The following is a 13,089-nucleotide window of genomic DNA, read 5'->3' as shown; positions in this document are numbered from 1 at the left end:
TCATGCAGGAAAAATTAACCAATACACTGCTTCCCACAAGACTGACCACCTTGGGCCATTTCTCTCCGACAAGAAGAACTTGAAGCAATAGGCCAAGATAAGCCTTCACAGGCTGCCCCATATCTGTAATCTTACCTTCTACTGGGGGAGTCCCCCTCCCCAGTGACAAAAATAAGTAGCCGTTAGATTTCCATGGTGTCATGACGTGTACATCTTAGCAAGACCTATTGTAAGTACCGTATTGTATATTATGTTTTATAAACTGTGGGATTCTTTCGTTGTGTGCAGTGGTCACACTGTGGGCATTACAATAACAGTCTTTTTATAACGGAAAGGGACTTTTTTTGATGTTTGTTTAAAGCTAAAACCGTCTTCTGAATAACCCATGTAACTTGCATGTTGAAATAAAGACACTTGTGTTTGCAATTCACAGGGACGATGACATTATGTCCCCTACGGAGTGACTGATCCTACATGGCCGGGCCTGCCCTAAAAATAATTCCCAGCAGGCACCGGAGCTCATCCACGTGTGGTTGGGCAACAAAATAAAAATCCTTTGACCTGTCTTATGCTACCATTTAGATGTCCTGTTCAGCATGACAGGCCATTAACTTCTTTTAGAAACCAAGTTTCTGAGTCTCAGCTTCAGGGAGAACTCTCTCGAGACGGTTACCTGCAGCCTGCCACCCACTAGGCTACCCTGGCCCTTTGTGAACAGGGGATGAAGGGGAAAGAGTACAAACTGTTTTTAATTCACCGACTTAGGCTTTCTGGCTCAGAAACTGTTCCTTCCTCGATGTTTTGCATTTGTGGGGCTCTCCTACCTCCCAGTCTCCTGAAGGATGGTCTCCTCTCTCCGCTGCCTACATCCCTTCCTGTGAATCCCTGCTGTCCACCTGCACTTTCTGTGCTTCTGACCCTGAGTGCCTGGACTCTGAAGTTCCCTGGATATCCCTGGCAGGAGTCACAGGCCATCCCCCCCAGACACAAGGTCTTCTATTCTTGGGTCCCCGTTGTCTTACAAGGTTCATCTCATTAGGAAAGAGAGAGGCACCCCATCCATCCTGTCCCATGAGGGGTGTAGTCTGGCTCTTAAGGGAACGTTTGATCTATATTTTATGAGAGTTATGAACCCTTTTTATGAGTTCCTCTGACATCTCGAAAGCAGGGTGGTGGCAAACTGGGATCTGTCTGTACTTCTGTCCTTCAATGTCAGCTTCCAAGGCTAGGAATAGCCTAACTTCGGAATATGAGAGTTGAGTCACCTCATGGGGCCTCAGCCAATTCTAGCACAGCACCATATTCTGTAAACACACACTCACAAAGACATCCCTCTGTGTTCTCCCAGGAAGCGAGGGGGAAGGGGAATCTGTGGAGATCCTTGTCTCGTACTTCCCTGAAACTCTTATGAGGAAACTATCAAGCACGTGAGGTACTCCCAGCATTTCTCTCAGGTCCAGTCCTTCACAGCTGCATGAGCTTCATGTTGCTCAGCCTTCACACGATGGAGAGTGATGTCCTCTGAGCAGAGGAAGGCCCCACGTGAGGCACAGAACCAAGCAGGCAGAGGAGAGGAGGAAGCCAGACAGATCTGTGGCCATGGCTGAGGCTGGACAGATCAAGCGGCCTCTCCGACCAACCATGTCCTTGGCTGTTGCTCTGCTCATTACGATTCAGAGAAAACGAGCACCCAGACCTCACTGGGTTCCCAGAGGTGTCAGGAAAGTCAGGGAAGTCATGTTATCGGAGACACCAAACAACCATCGCTGATGGCAAGAGCTCCCGGGCAGTCTCAGCCACACACCTGGAGCACGTCTCACTCTCGGGGAGACTGTTGAAACCAAGCTTCCCAGTGATGCATCGATCGACAGGCGAATGCACGTGGTTCTCTCTCAGGCAGTGCTGGGCTGTTTAGTCTCCTTCCTTTCTTGTTTCCTCTGAGAAATACAGAGACCATAGTGAAAGCTGGAGGTCCAAAAGACCATCGCTGCTGTAGCGGTGACCTGTCCCTGTTGCTGTGGATGGCCTGTCCCTCTTCCTGGGTCCATCCTGATGGACATACAGAGATGAAATCTTGAGGTAGGTGGGAGAAGAACCAGCTGGAAAGAGAGGGAAAGAAGCAGATGACAATGGAACCATGGGGACAGGGAATCCCGGCTTCCAAGCCACTTTGATGCTATTTCTTCTCAGAGAAAGAAAGTGAGTAACAAGAAAGGCTCATGGATTCCCGTTCCCCTACCCAAGTCCTCAGGAAGAGCCAAAGCCAGGGAGAAAGACAGAGCCTGTTGTAAAGTAATAAGACAAACAACTCACAGAAAGAGGGGTTGCTTTAAACAGATGTGGCAAAGCCCACCTTTACCACTCTCTCAGGCGTGTTCGTAACGATCACATACTAGAAACAGCAATGTGGCGACTGTGTCTTTAAGTGATTCAGTAAACTCTAGTCATCTAGGCCACGGCACTTGATCATGTCCAACCATTCTTAAAATGGAGCCTGTTGATGGAGCACAGCCTCTCCTTAACCTAACATGCAGGTTTCCAGAGAATATGGTGATCACCACTAGGTCATTTATGTGTGGATACTTAGATATGTGTGTAGAAAATGAGTAGAATCTTGCATACCGAAGTGTTGCCATTACTTATATTTGAAAGGCAAAATTTAATTTTTAACATTGCCTCTTTTATAATACATATATATATATTTACATACATATATATTTACATTCTCCTTACCTTTGCCAGGTCATCATGACAGTCATGATGAAAATAAGAGGTTTCAGAAGAGAAAGAAAAGCTTCTAAGTCTCCCCTGAGAGGCTGTGACTATACACCAGACCCAGAATGTAGTTTCTGAAGACTTTTGACTCCGAGGAGAGATGGTGTTGACGCAGGCAGCGGAGGTGGTGAGGCCAGCTAGACCAGCAGGCCCTTCTCTGGAGCACTCCTACGACGCATGCGTGACGTGAGGGCAGACGGCAAGGGTGAGGGAGTCCGTTCCACCTATTGAAACCTCAGTCTATCACGGACTGTAGTAGGGGTCTACAGTAGCCTGTCGTGGGAGCAGAGCACAAAGGGAAGGCGTGTCTTTCATCAACGCGGGAACGGTGAAGGAGCAAGTCAAGCCGTCAAGTTGCCTCTCGTGTCGGTCTCCTCATCCTGCTTGAGGAGGGCTGAGCCTGACCATTCTCACAAATGTACATTGCTTGTGTAGATAGATTGCTGGCCACGCTGCAGTCTGCCCTGTTGCGCTTGCAGCCCTGACCTCCTGCACACAGCTGCCTGCAAGGGGACAAGGTGCTGAGGTAGGTCTGCCTGTGGGGGGACCAGGTTTAAGCTTTGCGCATGAACCAGAAAAGAGCATCAAAGAGATGAGTGCAGATTCCTCCCCACCTCACTAAGGCCGGCTGAGTCAGCCCAGCAGGGCCCTTCGACTCTCTAGGACTCTGCTGACCTTTCAGCCCACTATTGATTAGCGTCCAGACACTGTGAAGTTAAGTGTTAGCTTGTCCACTTTTGTCTGGCAGAGATGCAAATGACTTCTGTCCCCCTAAGTAGACATCTCCAGAAAGTTTGGGCAGGTTGGTCTTGTAGCCTCTTTACCAGATTCGTCTCTAAGTCAAACCCTCATGTGCACACACAGAGATGCACATTTCCAGGAATCCTTCTGCACTGTGTGGAGCTGGGTCTCCAAATGGTTTGTGCTGTTTTTAACATCTTCCTGATTTCCTTAGTGGTGAACCAACAAATTCCAACCGGTGTTCTTTCTGTATCAGATGAGTGCAGCTTTTTTTATGAGTGCAGGTTATCCTTTGACACGTGTAGTCTAGGAATGTGTGTCAAAGGTTGTGTTCCCCCAGTGTTTACAATTCGATGCATTTTATTAAATCATCTTAGTTGTCCAACTCTCTCTCTCTCTCTCTCTCTCTCTCTCTCTCTCTTTCTCTCTCTCTCTCTCACACACACACAAACATACACACACACCACACACACTCATACACACACTCATACACACATACACATACACACACACATACACTCATACACACACACACACACACACCACACACCACACACATACATACTCCATTTTGTGTGACTACAACACAATGAGAGAAGCTGGATAGCAAATGAAGAACAGAAATCCATTTCCTCAGATCTGGATGTTGGGAAACCCTTCTTGCTTCACCATTCCATAGTAGATGGCAAAAGAGAAAAGGAACCTTCCAGAAGGAAAGCATTCCCTCAATAAGGAATCCCTTCGTGATGGTGTTAAGCAATTCATGAGGTTTGATTCTCACAGGCCAACCTCCCACAATAGAGATTAGGTTTCAACATACAGGCTTTGAAGATGTAGAATTCTACCACTGGATTGGAAAAGCCATGCTTTTCTCACAGGCAAAATATATTCACATCATTCCAACAGCCCCAAAGCCTTACCTCCTTCCTGCACCAGCACTGCATGGTGTTCAGCATGAACAGTTTCCTCCAAGTCAGGTAGAGGTGAGATTCCAGGTGGGCAGGGCAATCGTGAGCTCCTCTAGCTGTGAGAGTATGAGATTGAACCGTTTAGAAACCACTCAATGTAAGCTGCAGTGGTGGGGCAGGCGAAACACCAACACTCCCTCCGACTCCAAGGTGGAGGAACAGTCAAGAAAGGGGGTGACTGGTCACAGGTACACCCCAAACCCAGCACGACGTTATGTCTTACAGCTAGATAGCTGTCTCTTTTGATTTCGTGTCCTGCACTGTGACAGCACTGGAGTGGCAGACTGGACTCAAACCCTCGGACTCCTCTGTTCTTATGGCAGTTCTAGTAGGCAAGCATCTAGGACCTGGAACAGTGGTGACCTTATGCCCATAGCTCCACTATACATTGTCTCTGGCGGCCCTGCAATGTGTTTCTACCTGGGCCCTGAGCTGTACAACAAATCCTTAGCGGTCTCCATGGCCCCGCTGCACTCCACATGTCTGTAGAATCAGTGCCACGTGGACACTGCTGGAGCTTATTGCTGGAAGCTTCCAGAACAATGGCCAGAGCAATGGTCAGAACCTTCTGACCAAGGCCCTCTGGAGTCATGGTGAGCTTGCCAAGAAGTCCTGCTCTGGAATGCATGGAGCAGAACTCCATGGTGACCTTTGTCAGTGAGCCGACAGAGGGCACTGAGAAGAATTTGAAATCTCCCTGCCCTTGTGGAGTTCTGGGTCTATGACAAGGAGAGCCTCAGAGATCTCCACAGGCCTCCAAGGCCTTTCTCCCATGACCAGCAACCTGGATTCTTCTACCCACGCCAACCCCTTTCCTGAAGGTCATTGCACCCCTGGCTTGCTCTCTTCAATTCCTTCTCAGTCTTGGCTAGGTTACAAATTTTTCAGATCTTTCTGTTTTGCTCATTTTAAAAAATTATAGAATCTATTCTGAAACCATTTCCCTCTGTCTGTAACCATATGTGGTTAAAAGTGTCCAAAAAACTTGCCTTCAATGTCTTTTGCTTAGAAAGTTCTCTTAGGTGTCTTCAGGAATCACGTGAATTCTGCCTTCCAGCAGAGCCCTCAGGCTTAGGCACAAGTCAGCTAAATTGCTGGCTAATCTGTAGCAAATACAGCCTCCATCTAATGTCCAACACCTTTTCCTTCACTCTCATGAGAAAACATGGAAGTCGCCTTCATTGTCTATTCTACCAACACTGGTCATAGTTACTCAAGAAACCCTGAAGATGCTTCAGTGTCTCCTTAGAGCTCATCTCCTTTGTCCTCTTGCCATGGTGGCCCACATTCTCCAGGCCTCACAGTGCAGGCTTTTTCTTTGAGCTCATGGTTCTTATCCTCCAGCGTGTCAGGGATGGTGTAGAGTCATGTGTACGTACGCCATTATATACTGACATCATTATAAACGGTAGAAATGGCGTCGCCACTGGAATCCAAGTGAAGCACTATGCAGAGGGTCAGGGTAAGGTCAAAGAATGGAGAAGGGGAACACCACAGCTGAGCCAGCATCAAGGAAGCTCGACTGAGGACGTGAGAGTTAACCTGGGAGGCCCACGGTGTTCTAGCAATGATGAGGTGGGAGGTTAAGGAGAAGTGGAAAGGACCAGGAAGGACCAGAGAGAACCGGTATGAACGATCAAAAGAGAACACCTACAGCTGTGCTCAGGGAGCTGGGAGTGATGTAGAAGGGGACAAGGGCTGACCAGGGGCAACCTTGTCATCCAAGTAAGAGCAAATCAAAATACTGCACAGGAGTAAACACCTAAGAAGGACTCCTTACTACAGGAATGAGACACCGAGAGAGCTTCTCAAAGCCATGCCTTCTCAGACAGGGAGGCATGGAGAGCTCATCCCAGGTGGCTACACACAGCTTCACACCCAGGAATTTTCAGAACAGTCATAGTTTTGCTTATGCTCAGCCAAGTGGTACATTCCTTACCATGTGCACTTTAAGTTTGTGGTTCCAAAAGGAAGGGTGTGGGACTCCTTTGGGGGAGCAAAATTAGCTTTAGGTCATGATGCATGTGCTTGAAATTACAGAAACACCTCTGCACACAGTCAATGTTCTCCAAAAGTAGCCCTGATTGAAGTAAAAGAAAGAATACTTCAGAGTTAATACAGGAGTCTCCCCCTGAAAGTGGCTGGCACGCTTAGCAGGGATGGTCAGGCTATTGGCAGAAATGTTTGTCATGAAAATAGAAAGGGGACCTTACTTCCCTAACACTTTTTGTTCCCATGATAAAACCATGACCAAAAGCAACTTTTGGGATAGTTTATTTAATTTTATATTTTAGTCATAGCCCATCATCCAGGGAAGCCCACTCCAGAATTCAGGGCAGGAACTGATGCAGAGGCCACACTCAGGGCTTAAGTCAATTAAATAGAAACAAAGATAGCAATACAAAGACTCAACAAAGCCAAGAGCTGGTTCTTTGGTTCTAACCAAAGGGCACAAAGACAGTATCCAAATTAACAAAATTAGAAATGAAAAGGGAGACATAACAGAAACTGAGGAAATTAAAAAAATCATTAGGTCTGTACTGCACAAAATTGGATATGTTCTTGGATTCAGTTTTCAAATTTTATTGAGTGTTTTTGTATGGTCTGAAGTTCTCTTTCTTTGTTGAGTCTTTGTGTGGTTTAGGTATCAGCATAGCTGTGGCTTCATAGAACAAATTCCTTCCTCTAAATTAAATGGATGACTTCCTAGACAGATAACACTTACCATAGTTAAGTCAAGATCAGGTAAACTATCTAAACAGTTCCATATCCACTAAGAAAATAGAAGCAGTCATTAAAAGTCTCCCAACCAAAAACAGCCCATGGCCAGATGGTTTTACTGCAGATTTTCAAAGATGAGCTAATATGAATACTCCCCAAACTATTGCACAAAATAGAAGCAGAAGGAACATTGCCAAACTCATTCTATGATGCCATATTCACCCCGATACCTAAACTACACAAAAACTCAACAAAGAAAGAGAACTTCAGACCAATTTCACTAATGAACATTAACCCAAAAATACTCAATAAAATTCTCAAAAACTCAATCCAAGAACACATCAAAAACATTATTAAGCCAAATCAAGTAGGCTTTATCCCAGGGATGCAGGAATGGTTCAATATCAACAAAATCAAATATATAAATAAACTCAAATTAAGAAGAAAATCACAGGATCATCTCATTAGATGCTGAAAAAGCCTTTGACAAAATCCAACACCCCTTCATGTTAAAAGTTTTGGAGAGATCAGGAATTCATGGCCTATACTTAAACACAATAAAAGAAATACACAGCAAGTAAATAGCCAACATCGAATTAAATAGAAACTTGAAGCAATCCCACTAAAGTCGGGGACAAGATAAGGCTACCCACTCTCTGCCTATCTATTCGACATGGTCCTTGAAGTTCTAGCCAGAGCAATAAGACAACTAAAGGAGATCAAGGGGATACAAATTGGAAAGGAAGAAGTCAAGGTATCACTTTTCATGGATGATATGATATTATACATAAGCAACACAAAATTTCTACCAGAGAACTTCTCTAACTTCAGCAAACTGGCTGGATATAAAATTAACTCAAAGAAATCATTAGTCCTCCTTTATACAAATGATGAATTAGAAAAAGAAATTAGGGAAACAATACCCTTCACAATAGCCATGAATAACATAAAGTATCTTGGTGTGACTCTAACCAAGCAAGTGCAAGATCTGTAGGACAAAAATGTCAAGTTCCTGAAGCAAGAAACTGAAGAAGATATCAGAACATGGAAAGATCTCCCATGCACATGTATAGGTAGGATTAACACAGTGAAAATGGGCATCTTACCAAAAGCAACCTACAGATTCGATGCAATCCCCATCAAATTCCAACACATTTTTTCACAGACCTTGAAAGAGCAATTCTGAACTTCATATGGCAAAACAAAAAACCCAGGATAGCCAAAACAATCCTAAACAATAAAAGAACCTCTGGAGGAATCCCCATCCCTGACCTCAAGCTATACTACAGAGCAATAGGGATAAAAACAACAATAACAACAACAACAACAAAAACTTGACATAAAAAACAGACAGATTGATCAGTGAAATAGAAGTGAAGACCCAAAATTAAACTCACACACCTATGGACTGTTGGTTTTTTTTACTTTTTTTTTTTTACAAAGACCCCAAACCCATACAGTGGAAAACAGAAAGCATCTTCAACAAACAGTGCTGATCTAACTTGATGTCCGTGTGTAGAAGAATGCAAATAGATCCACATGTATTACCCTGCACAGAATCCAAGCCCAAGTGGGTCAAGAACCTCAACGTGAAATCTTAAAGATGAGAAAGTGAATAACAGCCTTGAACTCATTGGTACAGCAGACAAGAATTTCCTGAACAGAACCCCAATTACGACTCAGTCTCTAAGACCAACAATTGATAAATGGGACCTCATGAAGCTGCCTAGCTTCTGTAAGGCCAAGGACACTTTCAATAGGACAAAATGGCAGCCTACAGATTGGGAAAAGATCTTCTCTAACCTTATATCTAACGGAGAACTAATATCCAAAATATATAAAGAACCCGAGAAGTGAGACGCCGACAAACTAAACAACCCAATTAAAGGGACCCTAAATTGCATACAGAGCTAAACAGAGAATTACCACAGAGTAATCTCTAATGGCTGAGAAACACTTCAAGAAATGTTCAACATCCTCAGTCGTCAGGGAAATGCAAATCACAGTGACCCTGAGATTCCCCCTCACGCCAGTCAGAATGGCTAAGTTCAAACGTTCAAGCAACAACAGTGCACGCTGGCAAGGAACAGAGAAACAAAGAGAGTCCCACACTACAGGCAAAGGAAAGGGAAGAGACGCACAACTGTGTATGATGGTGGGGGAGGGAGGGAGAGACAGAGACAGAGACAGAGACAGAGATCACAAAGTTGGATAAGTTGGGTGGGTAGGGAAGGGAGAGGTATTTAGGAGAAGCTGGGGAAAAGACTGTGGTCCAAGTACATTGTACCAAATTCACAAATGAGAACTTTTTAATGGAAGAGAACAAGGAGGAGGAAGAGGAGGAGGAGGAAGAAGAAGAAGGGAGGAGGAGGAGGAAGAAGAAGGGAGGAGGAGGAAGAAGAAGAAGAAGGGAGGAGGAGGAGGGGAGGAGGAGGAGGAAGAGGAGGAGGAGGAGGAGGAGGAGGAGGAGGAGGAGGAGGAGGAGGAGAAGAAGAAGAAGAAGAAGAAGAAGAAGAAGAAGAAGAAGAAGAAGAAGAAGAAGAAGAAGAAGAAGAAGAAGAAGAAGAAGAAGAAGAAGAAACAGAATGAGAAGAAACAGGAACTCCTGTCTTGAGACTTTCAAGGGAGCACCGATAGGGGCTGGAATGGATGCAGTCAGTAGTTACCCCAGTCTGTTCCCTCTCACCGGCTTCCTCACACTCTGTTCAACACATTCATTTGAAACCGGAGCTTGTGTTGTATGGCGTGGTAAAGCCATGCTTCTTGAGAGGTCCTTTCTGGAAGCCATCACTCAGGGAGGAGGAAGTCAGCACCGTCCTGTGTGACCCCAGTTTGACCTGGTTGGTAGGAAATAGAGAGAGGTCAGCAACATGGTGTGAGTACAGTGCCCCATTGCAGAACTGCACACAAACACACACACACACACACACACACACACACACACACACACACACACTGGCATCAAAGGGACAGGCTAATCACACCTCACCCTACCATTCACAGTCTTCAAAACTTACTCCTAAAATCACCAGACCTGTCACCATGCCTCGATGCTGGGCACTAACCCTGGCCACCATGAACCCTCTCACCCTTCAGAGAATCCATTCCGAGGTGTGATTGGATAGGGGATGCAGACAAATTGGGTGAAAGGGTTAATATGTATCTGCGGTTGGCAACTTTTAACAGCTCTATCCCCTAAGAACTCGATGATATTGAATTAGAAATATACACACCGGATAGCATTTCCTGTGATGCGCTGGCTGTGAGGGTCAATGTTTCTCTTAAGTTTTCCAGATGGAAGACAGCCGGAAAGTCAGGCTTTGGCTCACACTGTTAAAAAGAACTACCTCATCTGTAAGGCATGGGTGTGTTGCTCTCACTTTAAACAAGCGCAGACCGAGCGAGGCCTTCCCTTTGCATTTTCAGGCAGGAAAACATCCCATGACTCTCCTCCATAAAATACAGTGAATGAAATGTCCTGCCTGGGGCAAGGGCCACACTGTGCTGTGCAATCAGCTGTTAAAAGCATTAACTGCGCCAGGCCAGTATTTCCAAATGCCATGTGGTACAGAAGGTAGGAAACACACACACACACACACACACACACACACACACAAGCTCACATAAATATACACACAGGCACACACACAAACACAAACACACACACACATATACACATGAGGTCACATACATATACACACAGGCACACAATACATATACACACAGGCACACACACAAACACAAACACACACACACACACACACGAGCTCACATACATATACACACAGGACACACATACATATACACACAGGCACACACACAAACACAAACACACACACACATACATACATGAGGTCACATACACATACACACAGGCACACACATACATATACACACAGGCACACACATGTGCACAAACATGTGTGTATACATATAGGAGGTAAGCTATAGAGAAAAGGCGGGGTTTGGCTCATAGTTTGAAGGTAAAGGCCGTCAGCAGCAAAGGCATGGCAGTGGTGTGTGAGGCAGCTGGTCCTATTGCATTTTCTGTGAGGAAGGAAATGGAGAGCTATAGATCCTTTCTATACGCACCTTTAGAAATGCTAACAAAATGACTAAGAATAAGTTTGGAGGAGCCAACTGTGGGGGCGCACACCTTTAGGCCAGCATTCAAGAGGCAGGGGAAGGTAGATCTCTATGACTTCCAGAACATTCTGCTCTATGCAGTGAGTTTTAGACCAGCCAGGGCTACGAAGTGAGAACTTCTCTCAAAAGATAACAGAGAAAAGTTAAAATTAAAACTCAAAAACCTAGAGGAAATCTGGGTCAAATACACATAAACTGGTCTCCCTAGTGTAAAATGTATAGAAGCCTGTAAGATGTTGGAGTCTGAAAGAGAGGCTCGGCGCGGTCTAGGTTAAAGTGTGGACATTTTCTCACAGGATGCAGCGGGTGAGAGGGTGCCTTTGAGAACCCACACAAGGCCCCCGAGTTCCTCTCATCAGTACTTTCCCTAACCCCCACTCCTACACCAGGCTCCTGGTACCTAACAGGAGAGCTTCCTGACAGCTATTCTCACGCTTCTATTTCCAGCTCAGGCCTTTACAGAACTCCACACCCCACACCCAGAAGCCTCCCCAGCATCTCTGCTGACCTCTGATGGACGTCTCAGGTGTAGTGTGTCCAAATCTGAACTCTGTCCACCCTCCCAAGGAATCTTTTTTTAAGACTTATTTTATTTATACAAGTACACTGTCAATATCTTCAGACACACCAGAAGAGGGCATCGGATCCCATTACAGATGGTTGTGAGCCACCATGTGGTTGCTGGGATTTGAACTCAGGACCTCTGGAAGAGCAGTCAGTGCTCCTAACCACTGAGCCATCTCTCCAGCCCAGGGAATCTTGATACTAGTTTTTCTTGTTGAATCCATCAAAGCACAAAATATCTATTCCTCTGAAAATCTACCCCAGATGTGATCACTTCCAGTACTATCATGGGGCCCCTGCCCAGATGCAGGTCGTCACCCTGTCTCACCTGGCTTCCTGTCTCACGTTCTCACACATACGACTGTGACCTTCTAGTTACAGACTTAACCTTAACTGAGCTCACAGACCCCTTCTCCTCAAAATCCTGTACAACTTCCCATCCCACGCATACCACCAATGGCTGAAGAGTTACAGAAACACTAAGGGTCTTAATCTGGGTTCTTGTTCTCTCTCCCTCCCCCTTCCCCTCTCAGGCTCCTTCTCCCCCTCCTGCCTCCTCTTTCTTCTGTTCCACGCTCCCTCCCATCCTCTCTCCATTTCTTTCTTCCTCCCACTCAGAACATAATGGCTCCCAAGTTAATGCCCAGTCACATCCTGCCCACCCTGCCTTCCGTCTCGGTGCTGACCTCCCCTGAGATCGAAAGATTCCAGCCGATTTTTACATCCCCCATATTTGCACAGCTCTCACCATCAAGACGAGGTCATTTTGACCACTGGGACTAGAGTGTGTCCCCTGCCAGTCTCCTCCTCTCTACCCTGTCTTTCTCCAAGTTCCCCACAACACAGGCCCCTCTTGGAACTGAATACCATGCTATACAAGTCAGTCTCAGCGCCTGCCTGCCTCTCTCTCTCTCTCTCTCTCTCTCTCTCTCTCTCTCTCTCTCTCTCCCTCCCTCCCTCCCTCCCTCTCTCCCTCTCTCCTTCTCTCCCTCTTTCCCTCTCTCCCTCTCCTGGAATGCATGCTCCACACTCAACTTCCCTACTATTCCCTAAGCAACAAGAAAAAACGCAGAACACACAAGCCCTATTCAGAGTTTCTGGGGAACACACGCATGCGTGGTGAGCGACCAGCCGGGACCGGAGCTGTTCCGTTCCGGCCCCCTGAGCTTACGTC

At 45.9% G+C, this 13,089-nt stretch overlaps 1 long non-coding RNA gene across 1 annotated transcript; it reads right to left on the bottom strand.

The window, feature by feature from the left end:
* Positions 1-229: 229 nt before the first annotated feature.
* On the bottom strand, positions 230-12,827 carry LOC147999952 (uncharacterized). Its single transcript, XR_015641024.1, has 4 exons — positions 12,664-12,827; positions 9,892-10,042; positions 4,437-4,540; positions 230-2,099 (listed from the first exon to the last, which is right to left on the bottom strand). It is a non-coding gene; the product is annotated as an uncharacterized LOC147999952 (long non-coding RNA).
* Positions 12,828-13,089: the final 262 nt, after the last annotated feature.

The sequence above is a fragment of the Rattus norvegicus genome, chromosome 17, assembly GCF_021556685.1.
Source record: "Rattus norvegicus strain SHRSP/BbbUtx chromosome 17, alternate assembly SHRSP_T2T, whole genome shotgun sequence".
Classification (NCBI taxonomy): domain Eukaryota; kingdom Metazoa; phylum Chordata; class Mammalia; order Rodentia; family Muridae; genus Rattus; species Rattus norvegicus.
The sequence above is the reverse complement of the archived record's forward strand: the minus strand, read 5'-3'. Positions and strand labels throughout refer to the sequence as shown.